The sequence below is a fragment of the Sciurus vulgaris genome (genome assembly GCF_902686455.1).
Source record: "Sciurus vulgaris genome assembly, chromosome: 11".
NCBI classification, from domain to species: domain Eukaryota; kingdom Metazoa; phylum Chordata; class Mammalia; order Rodentia; family Sciuridae; genus Sciurus; species Sciurus vulgaris.
The window spans coordinates 32,710,519-32,729,015 of record NC_136472.1 but is presented as its reverse complement, the minus strand read 5'-3'; the positions used below and the strand labels follow the sequence as shown (position 1 = coordinate 32,729,015).

The 18,497-nt window shown below is 34.6% G+C and overlaps 1 protein-coding gene across 5 annotated transcripts in view; it reads right to left on the bottom strand.

The window, feature by feature from the left end:
* The window catches only part of LRRC4C (leucine rich repeat containing 4C), a 1,247,103-nt gene that overhangs the window by 196,260 nt on the left and 1,032,346 nt on the right, over positions 1-18,497 (bottom strand). The window contains exon 5 of one of the 5 annotated variants that reach the window (XM_079102771.1): positions 9,784-9,824. The exons of the other annotated variants lie outside the window; for them this stretch is intronic. The gene's annotated coding sequence lies outside the window, so the exon portion shown is untranslated. The remainder of the gene's footprint in view (positions 1-9,783; positions 9,825-18,497) is intronic. 5 annotated transcript variants of the gene reach the window in all.

Here is an 18,497-nt window from a genome sequence, read left to right as displayed (position 1 = left end):
AAAGTTTTTCTCTGTGCGATGCAGTTTTAAAAAATTGAATACCCCTTAGTAGTATGTTCGTGTCCTATGTCTGCTATAACAAAGCATCACAACATCATAAACAGAGTCACTTCAAGCAACAGAAATTCATTCTCCAAAAACAGGGGGAGCAAATAAAAGAAAAAATAAATTTATTCTCTGGAAATCAGAAACCACAAATCAAGATGCAGCCAGGCCACAAGCCCTCCAAATCCTCTGTGAGATGTTCTTCCTTGTCCCTCCTAGCTTTTAGTAGCTCCTGGTATTCCTTGACTGGTGGCAGCCTAAGTCCTATCTCTGCTTCCACATCTGCAGGTTCTTCGGCTCCCTGTGTCTTCTCTATATCCCGGATTTCTCTATTCTTATAAAGATGCAAGTCATTGGATTTAGAGATCCACCAAAATGCTAATCTCATTTTCAATAGATCATGTCTGGAAAGACCCTGTTTCTAAAGGCTACTCATTTGTCACCCAGAGTCCCATGTGGTAAAGGCCTGGTCCAAAGCATAGCACTGTTGGGAGGTGGTGCAACATTTAGGAGGTGGGACCTAGTGGCAAGTCTTTAGGTCATGGGAGTAAAGGGTGTTGTGTGATGCCAGGCCTTCTTCTTCTCATGTCTGCTCCATGGACATGAGGACAGTGGCTTTTCTGTGCTGTGTGTTCCTGACAGGATGAGCTGCCTCTCCATGGGCCTCAAGCAAAGGAGCCAACTGCTCATGGACCCAAACCTCCAAAATTAGGAGTCAAATAAACATTTTATCTATATGAGTTGATTATCACAGATATTTATTATGATGATGGAAAAATCAACTAACACACTAAATAAATTCAAATTCACCTCTACCAGAGGTTAGAACTTCAATATACGTTTTTGGGAAAAACAGTTCAACTCTCAATAAGGACTTTTAATTTTGTCATGAACACTTAAATGTGTTGTCTGATTTTTATTTTTAAATATTCTTCCTTTGCTGAACCTTCATCCTTGACATCTTGTCTATTTTATTTTCAAACAAAAGTAGGTACATCTAATTCCCTGAACACATTATCTTCCATCATGATTGTTCACAGATGGAGGTGTTCTTTGTTCTGTTCATTAGACCACTTTCTAGTCTTAGATTGTGTTAAAATTGCTGTTATTGTATATCTAATATGCAAAGTTTAGCCTCCCTCATCTTCTGTTCTCATTATATAGAGTACATAGATCTCCACTAAATAATTTATCAAACCATGTTCTGAGCATAAATTTATATTTCTGTGTATGAAACCCTTATTTAAAAGCAGGAGTGATGTTTATCAAACAAATATTTATTGATTTTAATATTTATTATCTATCATTGATCATGAATCTACAGATTAAAGGATGACTGAATGAACAAGTGAACTTATGACCCATGCTAACATCCATATGAATCCAAATGTGTAGGAGTGCTGGATATTAAAACAAAAATATAAAAAATGATGGTCACCAAAAAAAAAAAAAAATTCCTCCTTTAAAGCGATATTTTTGTAGCCTTCTCCTATGAGCAGAATAAATCATAAAGAAATCCTTCTTCCATCAGCTCACTTATTTTTAGTAGGGAAATGTAATTTTTATGGATCATCTTCATTATACATACATTCATATTATTTAATTATATATGCATATGTGAATATAAGTAAGTATAATTAAAAAATAAAGCAAGAAAAGAGAACTTTCTTAGCTGTTATAATTACTGGAGTCCTTGGTGCTCAAGATGTAAAAACCTAACCTGATATTTATTCTTGCTTTGTTTCACTATGTACAGAGAGGAAACCACCAGGGATCCTGTTCCTTTTTATATTGAGGGGCACCTATCATGCATTTAAAGGTCTTTGGTAAGATTATCACACAATTTCTAAATATTAAGGCTGTGGCCATTGGGACATTTTCTTATTACCAAGGATGCAGTTAAAACATTTTAGTGAAACTTTTAATAATGGTTTCAAAAGACACCAACAAGAAAAGCATACCACTGGGCACCATTATGCATGAGGACAGTAGGCTAGAGTTTAGGAAAATAAGTTGGGGACATAATAAAACGTCCTAAGAGCAGTTTATATTATGGCAATACACCACCAAGTGTGAGTAGGGGAGGAAGGTAATTACATTTTATTTGGCCATTCACAGTCTGTCTCATTGGGGGTGTGCACTTATAATTGTTTTGCAGTTACTTGCAAGAATTCAGTGATTAGGAGCACATTAATGAACAAAGGATTAAGTAGAATACTGAAGTCATCAAATAAACATATATGTGTTTGCATATTTTTACATATGCATATACAGGCATTAATAAGCAAGTCATCCAGCCAATCAGGAGAGTGAGATATGATGAAATACTAATGTAATTGGAAGATCCTGTCTTAAATTTTTACTGTATTTGTTTTTTCTTTGCCCTTCCTATTTTCCTTTCATCCCTCCTTCCTTCCTTCTACAACTCTAACTTCCCTCCACAACATAGTCTTCATTAATAATAGCTCCTTGGAATTGCTAGCAAAAATATTTTTCCCTTTCCTATCTGAAACTTTCAAAAGGTTTCATATGCGTGGCATAGTGTTTAGAGGTCCACAGTCCATCTATATCCCAAACTCCCAGCATAATGATGAGAGAAAAAAACAATAATAGCACAAAACATAAAAAGGACCTGAGGTGTAGTTCAATGGTAGAGCACACGCCTGGCATGCATGAGACCCTAGGTTTGATCCCCAAGACTTCAAAACCATAAAAATACAGGATTGCAGTGATTTGGCCACCGTAAATCAATTGAAATCACTGAAATAATTTACCTAGTCAGTATCAATACTCACTGGGAACTGTTTCTCAGTTAGTTGACTAACCAGAATCTGGTTGCTCCATAAATCCCACATATTCATAACTTAAAATAACTAGGGAACTACCAATATTTCACTCATAAAATATGTTCAATATTACTTTTAAAATAAATGAACAAAAAATTCAGGGCTTTTCTAAATAAAAACATTGTATACATTTCAGTGTTTCATCATTGCCCTTGTTTCCCGAGCTGCTTTTTCTAGGGAGAGAAACTACTCCTCCATACACACATCAGGATGTGACCGACGTCTATGCTAGAAGAGGTTTAATTCACTGGTGTTTGTATTGTATGGAGAAGGAGGTGTGTTTCTATAGATGACATTTAAAGGCATATCCCCCAAATATATTTCTGAATTAGAATTTGGCTTAACATTTCTCCTTCAGTCTACCTATAAGCCCTATTTTATTGGCATGTAAAACAGAAGGTGAACTTTCTTATTAAAGGACATTTCAAACTTCATACCAAATGGAAGAGCCAAAACAATAGAAAATTAAAAAATAAGACTTTTAATAAACATTGACTGACTCCTCATTGTATTAATTTGCTATAGCATGAAAAATGAATGGTGCGACCAGGATAGAGGAGCAGAAAGTCTCCGAACTATAGTTAGGACTGTTGGATATGTTAATTAAGGTGTCCACCAAGAGAAGGAAATTATATTTTATCATTCTTGTAAGATAACAGACTGCCTCTGGTTGTACACTCTCACAAGGAAGTGAATTTTATTAGGATGTCCATTCCAAAGAGAATGAACCTGTCTAAACTTCTTCCTTACATAGTTACTCCTTTTTTCTAAAATTTGTTGTTTTTAGATATACATGACAATAGGGTGTGTTTTGACATACTATACAATGTGGACACTCTTTCAATACATGTCAAGAGGGAGTCTGTGTGAAGCAGGTAAGAACTTGAGTTCTGGATCCAGGGATCCTGAATTCAAGTCATTTTTCCTAGCTCCATGAACTTAGGAACTCTCTGAGATGCGTGGATGTCATCTGTAAAATGTGGAAACAAGTAGTGCCCATCTGTCTTTTGTAATGCGTACGCTAATGGCGGCTACCCTATAGAGCCATTTTGTTGAGGGTTCTAGGTCAAGCACATAGACAAGTGGCTGCACATATGAAGCATTATATATTAGATTTTTATATGTATGTATGTGTGTGTTTGTGTGTGTGCGTGCGTGTGTGTGTATGAATACTATGTACCAGGTATTGTTGTAGGTGATAAAATACCAAAATAATCTTTAAAAAAATTCTACTCTAATAAAATTTACCTTCAAACTCAAGTGACTAAACTTTTTTCTTTCTTCTTTTCTTTTTTATTTTTAATCATGCTGCAGATGGCAGAGCTCAGTAAGTGCTCTATCATTAGCCACACTCCAGCCCCTCCTCTTCCTTTTTGACAGACAACTGAACTACACAACAAGTTTCCCAGCAATGATGTGTGTCCACAGGACTGAGTTTTGGCCAAAGGATTATGAAAAGAAGTGAAGTGTGCTATTTTTAGCACTGGCTCATAAATATTTAGCACATGCCCTTTTTTCACTCTTCCCTTGCTTATTGGCCATAGGAAGACAGCAGGATAAACTTGAAACCACGCACTGAAGAGGCCAATTTTGGTTCCTGAATGACTGTGTGGTGTGGAACTCCAACCTCAAATCCTGGCTGGCATTAACATTCAGAATTTATTTACATAAGGAAACAGTCTTCTACTGTAATACAATACTAACATTTTAAGGTTTATCTCTTAGAGCATTTAGTACTACTTCCACTAATATGGAGAAAGTAAGTAAACGAATAAATGGCAAATTAGTATCAGTTAAGTCTGAGTGCTCTATGGAAAAGTGAAGTTGGAGAGAGGAGTTCAAAGTGGAGGAGAGTGTTTAGGGAAGGCCTCAGAGGAGTGAACCTTGAAAAAAAAAAAGAAAGAGAGAAGCTACTGTACAGGTATTAAAAGAACATTCCAGGCAGAGGGAATCAAGAGCAAAGACACTGATGTGGGAGTATGCTTGGAATTTTCAAAATACCATGGAAAAACCATTTACGGATGGAACTCAATAGGAAGTGAGATCAGAGGTAATCAGAGGGCAGATTAGAAATAGTTCACAGACCATAGTAAGGACTTTGGATGTTATTGAAAGATTTTTCAGGAAAGACATGATACAATGTAATTTACATTATTAAAATAATAATTGTAACTCCTGTGTAGAGGATGGTTAGGGAGGAATGGAGGTTTACATGTCATTTTTAAAGCAATTACAGTAGCTTTGAAAACAACAAAATGGCAGCCCAAGTCTTCTCATGTTTTTGCTCTGTAGGTCTTTGGTTCATGTATCATATAATAAAGCTTATCAGTCATTCACCCTCATCTTTACTTGTTTCCCAGAAGCACTTGAGTCTGACACCAATGTTCCTAAATTCAGCCAGACTTAAATATCCATCTCTAGCTTTGTTGCACATCTCTTACCCTTGTAAAGCTAGACATTGTACTGTTGCATAATTCATCAAACTGTGGAGATCTTGGCTTATATTTTCTACTCTTAAACCCTGTCACATCTATTTTTAATTTCTGACATTGATACTTTAAAAACTGCTTTTTAAACTTCTTTTGACAAGGAGCTAGTATGATTTAATGTTGACCATATTTTTCCACTTGAAGGTATAGCTATTTAGAAACTTAGCTTAACTTCTTTCCATCATAATAACTGAATTCTGACCTCCAAAACACATGTTCTTAAGAAAGTATATATGTTTGATGTGAAAAAGGGTCTGTAGTCAAATATTTTGGAATTATGGAACTAAATAACTGGGATATTGGACATTTTTGACAATTCTGACTCTCCATGAGGTGGGATAATATTGGAGTACTTATCAGATTTAATTGGTGAATGAAGTCTCCCTTCCCCCCTTTTCTTTTTTACAGAATGTTTCAAGATACTAAAGTTTAGCTGAATGCATGTTGCTGACTTCCAGAGGACAGAAGTTTTAAATATATTTTAATCTGATACAACCCCAAAGCAACAACTTACATGATCAAAAATGATAATTAAGGATTGAAATGGATATGAGAATTCCCTATTAGTTTGTATACCCACTCTAATCTCATTCCTCAGAAAACTTCCTTTAGTAATATTCTCATGAAGAAAGCACCCAGAAAATGATTTTTAAAAAGAAGACAGTATTAGGAGAATGGGTTAACTGATAAGTAAACTTGCTCCAGAGGTCTGCATAGACTACACAGGAGTCTCGTCTAGTCAGTAATCCCTTAATTGGAAATAAAATTTGGAAGAGCAAGATAGAAAAAAAAAAATTGATATTGGGGGGGAGGGGATCACTAGAGAGTAAGAGGTTCCTGTAGTTAGACATTTACAATGTGGCAGAGATAACTCACTCTGTCACTTGGGGGCCTCCAGGTAGCCACAGGTGATTGTCATGCACTGGGTTTATGTGTTCACTCTTTTCCTATTCCTATCTCAAGATGAGTAACCAGGTACAGAGGACCAGAGGGTGTTTTCACACCTTTTCCTCCTTATTAAAGCTGACTTCACAGCCCAAATGTGACAGGTAGTGTTTTGGAACACTGGAGTTCTCCCAGGAACACATTATCTAACTCCGTAGGAGCTGGAGACCTTAGATTGGTTCAGGAGTGATAGATGACCACTTTGCCATCGGCAATCTTTGTACCCAGAAAAGAAGGTTGCAGTCAGGTGTGCTGTGTTTTCTTTGGATGTTCGATAGTAGCTATCTCAAAACACACAATGCTTTATCTCTTCACAACACAGTGAAAATGGCAAGGATTATAGAAAATGAAACCTCAAACTCTACATTTGTTAGTTTAAAAATGTGCCTAATATGTGTAGGTCTGTTATTGTTATGCTAATCTTTCAAATGGGCAGAATAATAATAATAATAATGATAATAATAATAAATTTACTTCATGAGGCTGTTGTGCAAATGAATGTGATTTAAAATTTGTAATGTTGTAAATAATAGTCCAGGAGCAAAACTAACTTGACCACATTGTTCTCTATCTTACCCCAATGCCTTGGGCAATATCTTGTATAGAATAGGCACCAATATATTCTGCAGTACAGAGATTGAATATAGGATAATGAAGTAATTTTTAATCATGGCTTCCAATAAAAATAAAGTCATGAGTGATAAGACATGTTTCCAGCAGAACATTTTTATTATTGTAAAATACTGCTTTAAATATTAGACATGTTTTAACTGAATAGCAGGGCTGTTACACCTTACTGAGAGTAATAATGTTAAGTTCTTCTCTGCCTTACTTTGTGAACTTTCTTCACAGGGAAAACGTTGTTGCATGTTTTTAGACAGAATTATAAGATGTGAAGATGATTTCAATACTTCAAGTTAAGAAGACCCTGACATTTACTTGGAAATTTGACATATGTGGTTTCCAGAGAATAAAAATCTAAGGATTGCCTGAGTGTATGGCTTTTATCACTCTTCATTATGGTGTTTTACAATGAAAAACTAGAAAATGTAATTGATAATATATATATTTTTTGTTTTCTACTATTCTGGAGTGCAAACTAATGTGCTTCTGTTTTCAACTTAGTACCTATTTCATAATACTTCCCATTCTGCCCAAGAACATGTCTTATTTTTTCACATTTAAAACCAGGAGCTAACAAAAGCAAAAAAACAACAAAATAAACACAATGCATACAGAATTTTGATTTCTGTTTTATTCCCATGGCCATAAACACAAGAAATTCATCATTGTACCAGTGCAGAGTCCAGGTGTTAGTACTGCTTGCATTCTATTCTTATAGGAAACAGGGTAAAAATAAGAAGTTGTCGATTAGGATGCCATTGCACATTGTTACCCAAACAAGCATGTTGAAAACTCTTCTACTATATATACACTGGGATTGAGGAATCCTGTGTGGTCTGGTCAGGAGATTGGGAATGAATGATAGAGAAAGAGGTTTGGAAGGCTTAATTTTTCCCATTACATATCCCCATTATAATATAATATATAATTATAGATATAATGTCATAAAAGTGCCAATAATAATTTTTATTGACTACTTTCAATGTTCAGGTACTCTGACAAGTACACTACAGATATTCTCTCCTTTCTTATAATGATGCAATGCAGGAATTTTATCTTGACTTTACAAAAGACAAATTATAGATTGCAGAAAGTAACCAATTTATGAGATACAATACTGTTATTAACAGTGGCGCTTGGGCTAAATGGCAGGTCTGTTTATTCCACTTCTCCTTTACTAAGCACAAATGAGATCTGTTTCTCATAAATACTAACAAGAAACAAAGGAGAGGGATTTTAATTTGCAAACATCAAAATTAAGCCCATAAGTTGACTTGTCTATGGTGTGGAGAAGATATGAAGGTCAAGATTCTACAAAAGGGATTACCTAATGATCCAGGAATTTCTGTTAGGTACAATATTCTGGTGGTAGATGCTTCACAAAACAAACCAAGGAAACCTTGAACTTGCCGAAGCTCCACTGCAAGTTGTCTCTTGGTGTCACATCAAAGGCTGCTGTATAGAGCTTCAGCTGTCAGAAACTCTAAAACCAAATGATGCCTGATATTTCTTTCTTCACTTAAAATATATAAACCATAAAACATGTTTACATTTATATTAATTTTTGCCTCATCTTTTTGCGGAGTTCAAAATATAGAAGCAAAGATAGTAATCACAACTGATACATCACTTTTCATATCTCATTTGCCTTTGCCTGTGTGGCAAGGTTGGGTTTCAGTTACAAAAATAAATATAAATTTGTGTTGTTTGTACTTGGAAAATGTAGGAATGATAGTGAATGTCTGACCTTTAATACAGAGATTTTTTTGTGATTTTCTTTATAAGTTATAGCTCAGTGTTATGCTTTGGATTTGGTAAGAGATCATATTATTGGCACTTTTTAAAAAGCGAGACAAATAAATCATTCTAAAGAAAGTGTAGCAAAGCTTGTCTGTATAGAAGCCATATGGTTATAAAATGAAAGAGTACTATTATAAAAAATTAATCGTATTCAGGTTTTTTTCCAACATCTTAATGCATAAATTTGGAACAAATTAAAATCTTGACAATTCCATTTAAGCATTTTAAAAGGTAAAGTCTCATTCCCTACAAACCAATGAGGAAAATATCTACAATTTAATAGAAAAAAATAAGTGAGAAAGACAGAGAGCCATTTGGTACAAAAAGAAAGAATAATTGTTCAAGAACATATGAAAACTTATGCAACATAACTATTCTAAAGAAACAAATAATGAGACACTGACTTCATCTATCAGTTTTGTAATTTTGATGCAATTATTAAAACTGCCATTGAAAGCACCTTTTCAGAGATTACTTGTATTTAAAAATGTAGAGGATAAGTTAAAATTTATTATACTGTATTGTTTATGGAAGAGTGACAGGCAGTGACAAGGAAAAGCCTCCTATTCTATTCTATTCTATTCCATTCCTTTCCATTCTATTCTATTCTATTCTATTCTATTCTATTCTATTCTATTCTATTCTATTCTATTCTATTCTATTCCATTCCATTCCATTCCATTCCTCCATCTCTACTGCATATTGCTAATGATGCTACATAACTTCCCTATCTATCTACCTATCTCCCCTCCTGCCAATTAATCTTTTGATCTATCCAGATTTCCATTTTTCCATCTACTTTTCTTTATTGCTTATCATATGTCAAATAGAATGTAGATTGCATAAGTTCAGTGGTAATGTTTCTCTTATTTTTTTGCCACATTCATTATCCAAACTGTTGCTTAATATTTAATAGGTACTGACTAAAATGGTTATTGAAGGATTGAGGATATGCTACAGAATTGAAGGCAGTATAGATAAGCTGACTTAGTACTGTTGAAAATGCATATTATTAGATCTTAGTTTATATATACCGTCATGACTTGGTGTCTGTGTAAGATTGGTTCCAGGACCCCTGCAGGTACAAAAATTTGCGTATGCTTACTCTCCTTGTATAAAATAGTGTCATTTCTTATATATACTCTATGAGCATCTCTAGATTACTCATAATAGCTAACACAATGTAAATGTTATGTAAATAGTTGCTATACTGTATTGTTATGGAATACTGACAAGCAAAAATGTCTGTACATGTTCATTACAGATGTAATTTGTTTTTTCAAATGCACGTTATCTGTGGTTGGTTGAATCCACAGATGCAGAACTCTTGAATACAGAGGAATGCCTGTACTTTGACATATTTGCACATGATTGCAACCTGGTAGACACAATGCAGCAACATTTGGACTAGCAAACTGTGGACTTCACCTACATTTATTAATAAGAGACTACTTAAACAAATTACTTGGCATCCATTAGATAAGAATACTATTAAGCACTAAAGTCAATATGCTTATCTATGTGACATGAAACCTAAAGATTCTCAAGTTCTGTTACTTAGTATTTTTAAAGGGAAGATGCAGCACAGATTGCTAAAATACTCACATTTGTTTAAATTTCTATAAATGCATAGGCCATTTTGTACATATACATAGATGTATTTATATGTACAATAATTATAAATGTTTCTAATTTAAAATATATGTATATATATATATAATAGCTACATTTCAAAGTACAAGGTTGAGTGAAAGGTGAAAAATAGATACGTTGGACATTTTAGGCATTTTTGAAAAGTTTAAATGTATTAATATACCATGCAGTTTTACCAATGATGCTGCTAATAACAATAAAACAATACCTGAAAAAGATATGATACAGATTTACATATGGTATTCCAAAAGGTTTCTTTTTCTCTCCATACACACAGACATACACACACATAAAACTTAAAAAAGGCAAGTTGTAGAAAAAAATACACTTAAATAAAGAAACACAGGAAAGTAAAAGAACACACACACACACACACATATACACACCACATCCTATATGTCTCTATATGGATTTGCTAAAATACAGAGGCAACAAAAAACACTTCATTAGGAGTTAGCTATACTTAGTTTTAGAAAATAAATTATAAGTTAAGTTGATGGGGGGAATTTGTTTTCCTTAAGTTATGTAAGCTTGAATATTTTAATAGTGAGGATATAAGGATATATTCATGCCTAACTTTGTAATTAAAAACATTAAAAGGAGGGAATTACGAGTTTTATGAAAATCCAGGATGGCAGATCTTGAATGTGTTCACGTCCTCATATTTTAGAAATGAAAACAAAGCATCCTCATAAGGAAAAGTGAACTTAGAAGGTAAATATTAAATGAAATGTCAGCTTAGAAGGTCAAAGTTAATCACTTTATGTCTCCAGCCAGAGATGTGCTATCTCCTCATGCCAGGTTACTTCCCTAAATAAGCGAGGAGGCTGTTGTAATTCTCTGGTCTTGTGCTTAGCTAGTCTTTCAATTTAGAGAGTTCACACTACCTATCATATCAGGCACTCTGATGTCTCTTCCTCTAGGATGACTCCATCCTTAACACTCCAGGGAAGAATTACTCCTTCCTCATTCTGAATTGCTCCATAATTTGTTAAAATGATCCATTTGAGACTATTTAGCATTATATTCTCTGAGGATCTTAAAGTTAAGAACTGTATAAGAGACATGTTGAAGTTTCCAGCTTCTTACAAAATCTGGTACACAAGTGTATAATAACCATTGATATTTGGTCTGATTCTTTACTTCAGCAAGAGAAGTCTTCCAAAGGCAAATATTCAAATATCATTTGAATCCAGAAAACAAAGCATCACCACTAGTCTCATTATACTGTTGAAGAGGTAGCCAGTATATTCATCTTCCCTGAACCTGGGATTTATCTTCCCAGAGGTCCCATATCTCAGAAATGGTAGAGCTGAGCTTGACTCTTAAGCCATGTAAGCCCCAAGTCACAACCAGTGGGTGCGAACTAGGAGAAGAAATGATATTCCTACCACTTCACTCTTCCTCTTTGTACATTTATTTTTATCTGCAATAGTGACTTGGGATATTCTCAAAACCAGAATGGCCACTTCTGCTCCCAACAGTTTGAGAGCAGACAATATGTACTCCACTCCTTTTCCTCCTATGCATACTAAGAGATATGTATATAACACTGCCACTGCTTTTACTGACCACAAGCTATAACGGAAATAATATTAATTAAAATAGTTCTTTCTTCGACATACAGAGTCAAGAAATTAGATTGACAAAAAAAGAAAGAGAACAGACGAAGGTGGATAAGCAGTGAGGAAATGGCTTTTTCAATGTAAATAATGGCTAACATTTATTGAACATTTATCATGTAGTGAATTAAGCAAATGGCATCATAGAAGGTTTTGTACATGAACTTAGACATTGGACACAAAATGAGTTTGAATCTCAGCTCTGGCATTGATTAACTAGTCTGGGGGCAAATTGTTTATTCTTTCAGTCTTCCAGCTGTAAAATGGGGTTGATGATAATGGCAACTGCCTTTCAGGGTTGTTCAGTGGATGGTGCTTGCCACTTTCAAAGGTGTGATCATTTTTCCTGTTGCCTGTTACAAGCTATTAACTGTTTAACAAACAATTCACAAAGTTCTTGAATATTTAATAACTTGCTGCCATGAACCACTGTGAGTCAATCCAGCAAAACCCTGTTGCAATGATAATTAAATCTGTTGCATCATGATCACTTAGAGGATTGCCCAGGACATGATATGCATCATATTAAGCAATTATTTCTAAAAATACATTAACTTAATTATTCCTCAGAATTATTTTGAGGTTGGTTTTATTGTAATTACTATTTCATGGGACGTTAATGAGGTAGAGAAACCTTCAGTGTCCAAGTGTTAAGGGTAAAGGTGGAACTTGAGTGGTATGCCTTGCCAAGTTGTGCTTGTCTTCTTCACTGGGGGATCCCATCTCATTGTGCCTATGTAAGAATTTGGCTATGCATGATGGTGGGCTAAAGGAACAGCACGTAATCTGGTAATACAACATTCAGTGACATACCAGTATATTCTCCAGAGGGTTTCATGGAGCAAAGAGTTTTTGTATTGCCTTGGAAGTAATTTATTTATCTCTATATTATGAGAAAACCATACTGTCATGCATTCCCAAGAATAGGCCAAAAATGAATAAAAACTTATATTCCAAGTACTTGGTATATGCTTGACATTTTCTTAATCATTCAATGTGAATTACCTTACATAATTATAGCAACCTTCTGAGAAAGGACTAGAATGGTTCCATTGTACAGATGAGGACTAAAGCTCAGAAATGTCACCTAAGAAGCTCAAGGTCACAAAACTGATATTAAACATCAGTTCTGCTTGAATTCGGTGTCCATGGGTATACTGCAAACCATGCATTACACAGGTGTCCCTTATACTCATGCAAGTTCTCAAGAAATGTAGTACCATGTTATGCTCCTTGGAATTAAAAATATTATTAAGAAATGCAAGGTCAATGTTGAAATTTGTTGGAGGGAGAAGGGAGAATTTTAATAACCAAAATTGATCACAAAAACGGCTGGAAAAAATTCAAATATTCAGTGTGACTGCTATTCTATTAAAAATATTTTATTATACAAACGTCTTTCCTTTTGAATCTGTATATACCTCTGAGACTAGAGAAGAACAGGAAAATGCTTTCTGTACCTGTCAAGGATGTTGCTTTAGGAGATAAGCAAGGGTCATCTAAAGGCTACTCTACATTCTGCTTGGCACCTTCATTGTATTAAAGAAAAAAAAGAATTAATTGGTTCATTTAGCCCTTCACTTAATTCAGTCTTTTATTGTGCACTTCAGTGCTTACCCAAATGAACAGAGACAGTGCAGGAAACCGAACACATTTAATGGAGCTCTCAAAAATGTTCAATTGTTGCTCTTGCTTCTTTAATAGACACAAATCATTTATTTCTATCTGTAAAACTCCATTAACCAGCAAAAAGAGAAAAAAATAGAGTTCCTTAGATGTACATCTTACCGAAAATGGAAAACCTCTCTTTCTGTCCCTTAAGAGTCATGGAGACACATTCACAGTGTTTTGCTCGTCACAAGTCTGCAAACCAAGTTCTACAAACTCCTCCTTGTGCATGTGAATGTCATAAAGATTTGAGCAGGAAACAAAGAATCAAACTACTTTAGAAGTAGAAGGGACTTAGCTCGAATTAAATCCGGTTTTCTCCTTTTAAACATAAAAAAGTGAGGTTTCAAGAGAAGATGTGATAAGCCTGGGGTCATGTCGATAGTTCATGATCATTTTGGAGTTTAAATCCAGCCTCTGAGCCTCTGAACTCCTACTCTTAACACAGCCTTCTCTCTCACCTGCCAGGTTGACTGCTTAATACTGATCACTGCCCTGTTTCCTCCCTCAGGCTGATCTCTTTCTGTGCCTATCATCTGAAGCTTTCCAAAAAGTGCAAATGCACCTACAGAAAAATGGGTTGTCATTCTGTCCCCACATGTAGCTACTTCCTTTCCTTCTAGAAAATACTCCATGCTCCTGTTTTGATGGTGATCATAGGTGAATATCTGGCTTTTGCAATCACCAAGAATGTTTTTGATTTTTTTTTAAGTGTGTTCTTTCTATGTTATTCAGGCTGAAGTTGAACTGCTGGGATTCAATGATTCTCCTGCCTCAAGTTCATGGGCAATTTGATTTTTTTTTCCAATAAAAGCTCTCAAATTATATGATCTGGAGGCTCATTTGGGTCTCTACTGATTGTATTGCTCATCCTTCTTTCCACCAACCATAAGTAGTTCAATTGCTTTGTACTAATGATTTTCATCAGCTTAAAGGGCCAGTTTAATTAATCTTCTGTTTAATACAAAGTCTATCTCATAGAAACAGAGTAGAAAGTGGTTCTCAGTGATGGGAGAGGAGAAGAAACCGAGAAATGGGAGATGTTAGTCAAAAAATAGAAAGTTTCAATTAGATCAGAGGAATAAGTTTTGCTGACCTATCACACTATATGGTGACCACAGTTAATAATCCTGAGTTGTCTATTTCTAAATTGCTAAATGAATAACTTTTAAGATTCTTACCACAAAATAATAAATTGGTGAGGGAGATATATTAATTAACTTGATTGCATCTTGAAGGTTAATAAAGCTCAAAACAACACATTATATCCCCAAAGTAATGTTATTTTTTGTCAATTTAAATATAAATTAGTCAAGATAAATCAAAAACAAGAAAACTCCCAAAAATACAACCAAAAAAAGTCAATGTGAGTAAAGGAAAGGAAAAAGGAAAGCTAGTGTTTCTCCTTTAGGTAATGTGTCAGGTAGATATAAGGAAAGGTGTTGGCTAGTGATACAGAGGGGTAATTCATTATTGATAAGTGGTAGAAATGTGTGCTCATCTCAAAGCTCAGTGCTACTAAATGGCCCTCATTACAATCACCAGCCAGCACACTACACAAACAGAATGTTCCATCTTCTGTCCAGAAACAGAGCACTGATCCCAATGGCAGGAATGTATCTCTCATCCTGGTTGCTTCAAAAATAAGCTGTCATATTATTTCAGACTTGCCAGTGCTGTGAGGTTTACCTTTCTCAGTTGAGAGAAATCCCCATGCCCCCAATCCCAAAGTCATTCATGATTTTGCCATGGAAACTGTGTTAATCTGATTGCTTGTCAAATAAACTCATGTCTTAATTTAGTTGGAATGTGTACATGAACTATCACAATTTGGAAGAATAAGCTATATTGTCTGAGTATCTGTGCCTCCAGTTTCCCCATCTCAATTTATTCTATGTCCTAAATAATCCTCTCGCATATACTCTTGGTGGGAACATCTGTCTGCTTCAATATCTCCTGGCTTCCCACTTGCTGCAGGATACACTCAAGTTCTCTAACTTAGCACTGAAAGCTGTACTCAATCAACCCACCCTGATGAGGCTGACCTCTTACCCTTATTTTCTAAACTCTTTATGCCATCTAAAGTTATGTGGTAGAAAATCAGAATCAGTATTAAAAGAATTGCATTAGTGTAATCTTCACAAATTACTCACTATATCTATAAGGTCCAGGTAACACAAATAAGCAAACAATTTAAAAAAATTAAATGCACTCCTCACCTATACCTAATAGAGCCTATTGAATAAGAGTTTTGTTTTGCTTTGTTTTTTCAAAATAAAAGCAAAGATTTCTGAAAATTAAGGTTACTTTTGAGATTTAAACAAAAATATGCTGAAAGCATAATTTGGTCATAAAATTTCATGGATCTATAACATTTTAAAAGAATTTAGATAGTGAAATGGATAAAATACATAAAACAATGTTTTCAGAAATCAGATCATAGACAGTATAGGTGTAGGTTACTGTCTGAATGAAGGTAAACAAATGAGATGATTCCTATGACATTTCTAACTGAACACTTAAAGGGAAATTCCAGGCCACTGTGCAGGGAGAAGGAACCCAAGTAGTGTCTGCTCCTGAATTAAAATTTGGAGAGATAAAGACTAGAATTTGAGAGGCACAATACCAGAGAGGGAAGATCTTCAGTGAAATGTAGGGCTTTTCTGAGGTTTTCTTGAAAGTCATACAATGAATACTGAGCAGCCCAGGAGTCTGAGGGAATCAGCACAAAAGAGCAGGTGGAGAAAAACCCATAGGTCACACAGTCTCAGGGAAAGTTCAGGTTTCCACTAGATAGAATGAAAAGATTTCCTAACAAATGAGCATTGGATAGGGAGCTCAGAGGTTTTCTCTTCAGTAGTAAAGTCAAATAAATTCTAGACACTTGCCCAGCTTGTGTAAGACTCTAGGTTCAATTCCCAGTATTGGGAAAAACAAAAACAAAAACCAAAACCAAAAAAATAGACCAACAAGCAGGAAAATACAACCTCAATTGGGTGGGCAGTAGTTAAGAACTTAACTTGAACTGACTTAAACTAAAGAATTAATAAAGTTATTAAACCCTTGTCACAAATTTATTCCACATGTTCAAGAAGTCAGAGGAAAAACATGAACATATGAAGAAACATAAAAGATATAAAAATGACATAGATTTCTTTTTTTCTTTCTTTCTTTTTTGTCTTGTCTTTTTGGCACTGGAGATTGAATCCAGGGCTTCGTGCATGTAAGGCAAGCACTGTACCATGAGCTACATAGACCCAGCCTCCTGATTAAAATTCTAAAGATAGGAAATGTATTGCCTAAAATTAAAAAAAGAAAAACTGGGTAGTATTAAAAACAGATTAGACACTTTAAAAGTGAATATAACTTGAAGACATAGAAGCTATCCTGTATGAAATTTAGCTTAAAAGAACTTAAAATCAAAGGCTCTTGAACAGAGAATAAATTAACTATGAGACAGTGTAAAGTATGCATGTGATGATGTCTCAGAATGGGCACAAAAACATATTTACAGTAATAATGATCAAAAATTTTAAAAATTCAATGAGAGTCATAAACTTTTTGTTTGAAGAAGCTCAACAAACCCAGAGAAAGATAAAGGAAACAACACAGATACATCAAAATTATATTACTGAAGGCTGCTGATAAATCTTATAAACAGTCAAATTAAAAAAGATCTATTTCCTACAGAGAATTGAAAATATTAAAAAAAGAATAGAAAAAGACATCTTACTGGGGACAAACACAAGTCAGAAGAAAATGGAGCAATACCTTTAAAGTACTCTACTGATAAAAACAGAAGAAAGGAAACACACTTAAAAAACCTGTTAACCTAAGGTCCTATTTCCAGTAAAAAAAATCTTTCCAAAATGATGCTAAAATACATCATTTTCAAAAATAAAAGAACTGCAAGTATTTATTCATCACTATCAGATGGGAACCAGAAAAATTGTTAAAACAGACACATCAGGCAGTAGAAAATAGCAACGGATGGAAATATGGACCTACCCAAAGAAATGAAATATGCTGGGAATGGTAAATATGTGGGGAAACTTACAAGGCTATTTCAAAAAGCTCATAAAATTTAACTGAATCTATTAAAGCATTGTGCTATGTCAAATATATATACTTAAAGTAAGATTTAAAAATACATAGGAGATTTAAACTGTTAAGATGGCATCTTCCCTTTGTTTCATTTCTAGATAGGAGTGTATATTTGAACAAGGAAGTTTGAGAACCTGAGTCCTCTCTCCAGTTCTACTTGCAACTATCGTAAGAAAGATGCTTCTTCAGGTGTCCTGCCATTTCTCATAGGTACAAGAAAGGCCTCCACTAATTTTTGTGCTTCTTTCACCTGCTGATACATTATCCCTAAGATCTCTTCTTGGAAATCTCTTGTCACACAGGTGCTAAGAGAAAATGAAGGAAAACTTAGGGACAGGGAGGCTCAGAGGAGATTTTTTTTTTTTTTTTAACAGGAGGATGTATTAATCAAAGAAGGGATAAGGGATAAACTTTCTTTTTTTTTTTTTAACAATAGCATAAGACGAGAAGTAAATGTCACGGGTGGTGACTCAAACTGATGATTGTCAGATCTTCACGATGCAGAACAAAAATGCCAATCTTGGCATGGTGAGAACAATTAACTTCATTGTCACTTGTGATTTTTTTCAAATATTTATTCTATTTAAAGTACCTGAGTGGGTCGTGAGAGGTATAGACATCTCTCCTTTTACTTATTATATCTGACTTTGCAATTCAATAATACTATCAATAATATTTAAAGTTTACCTCAGCATATGAGA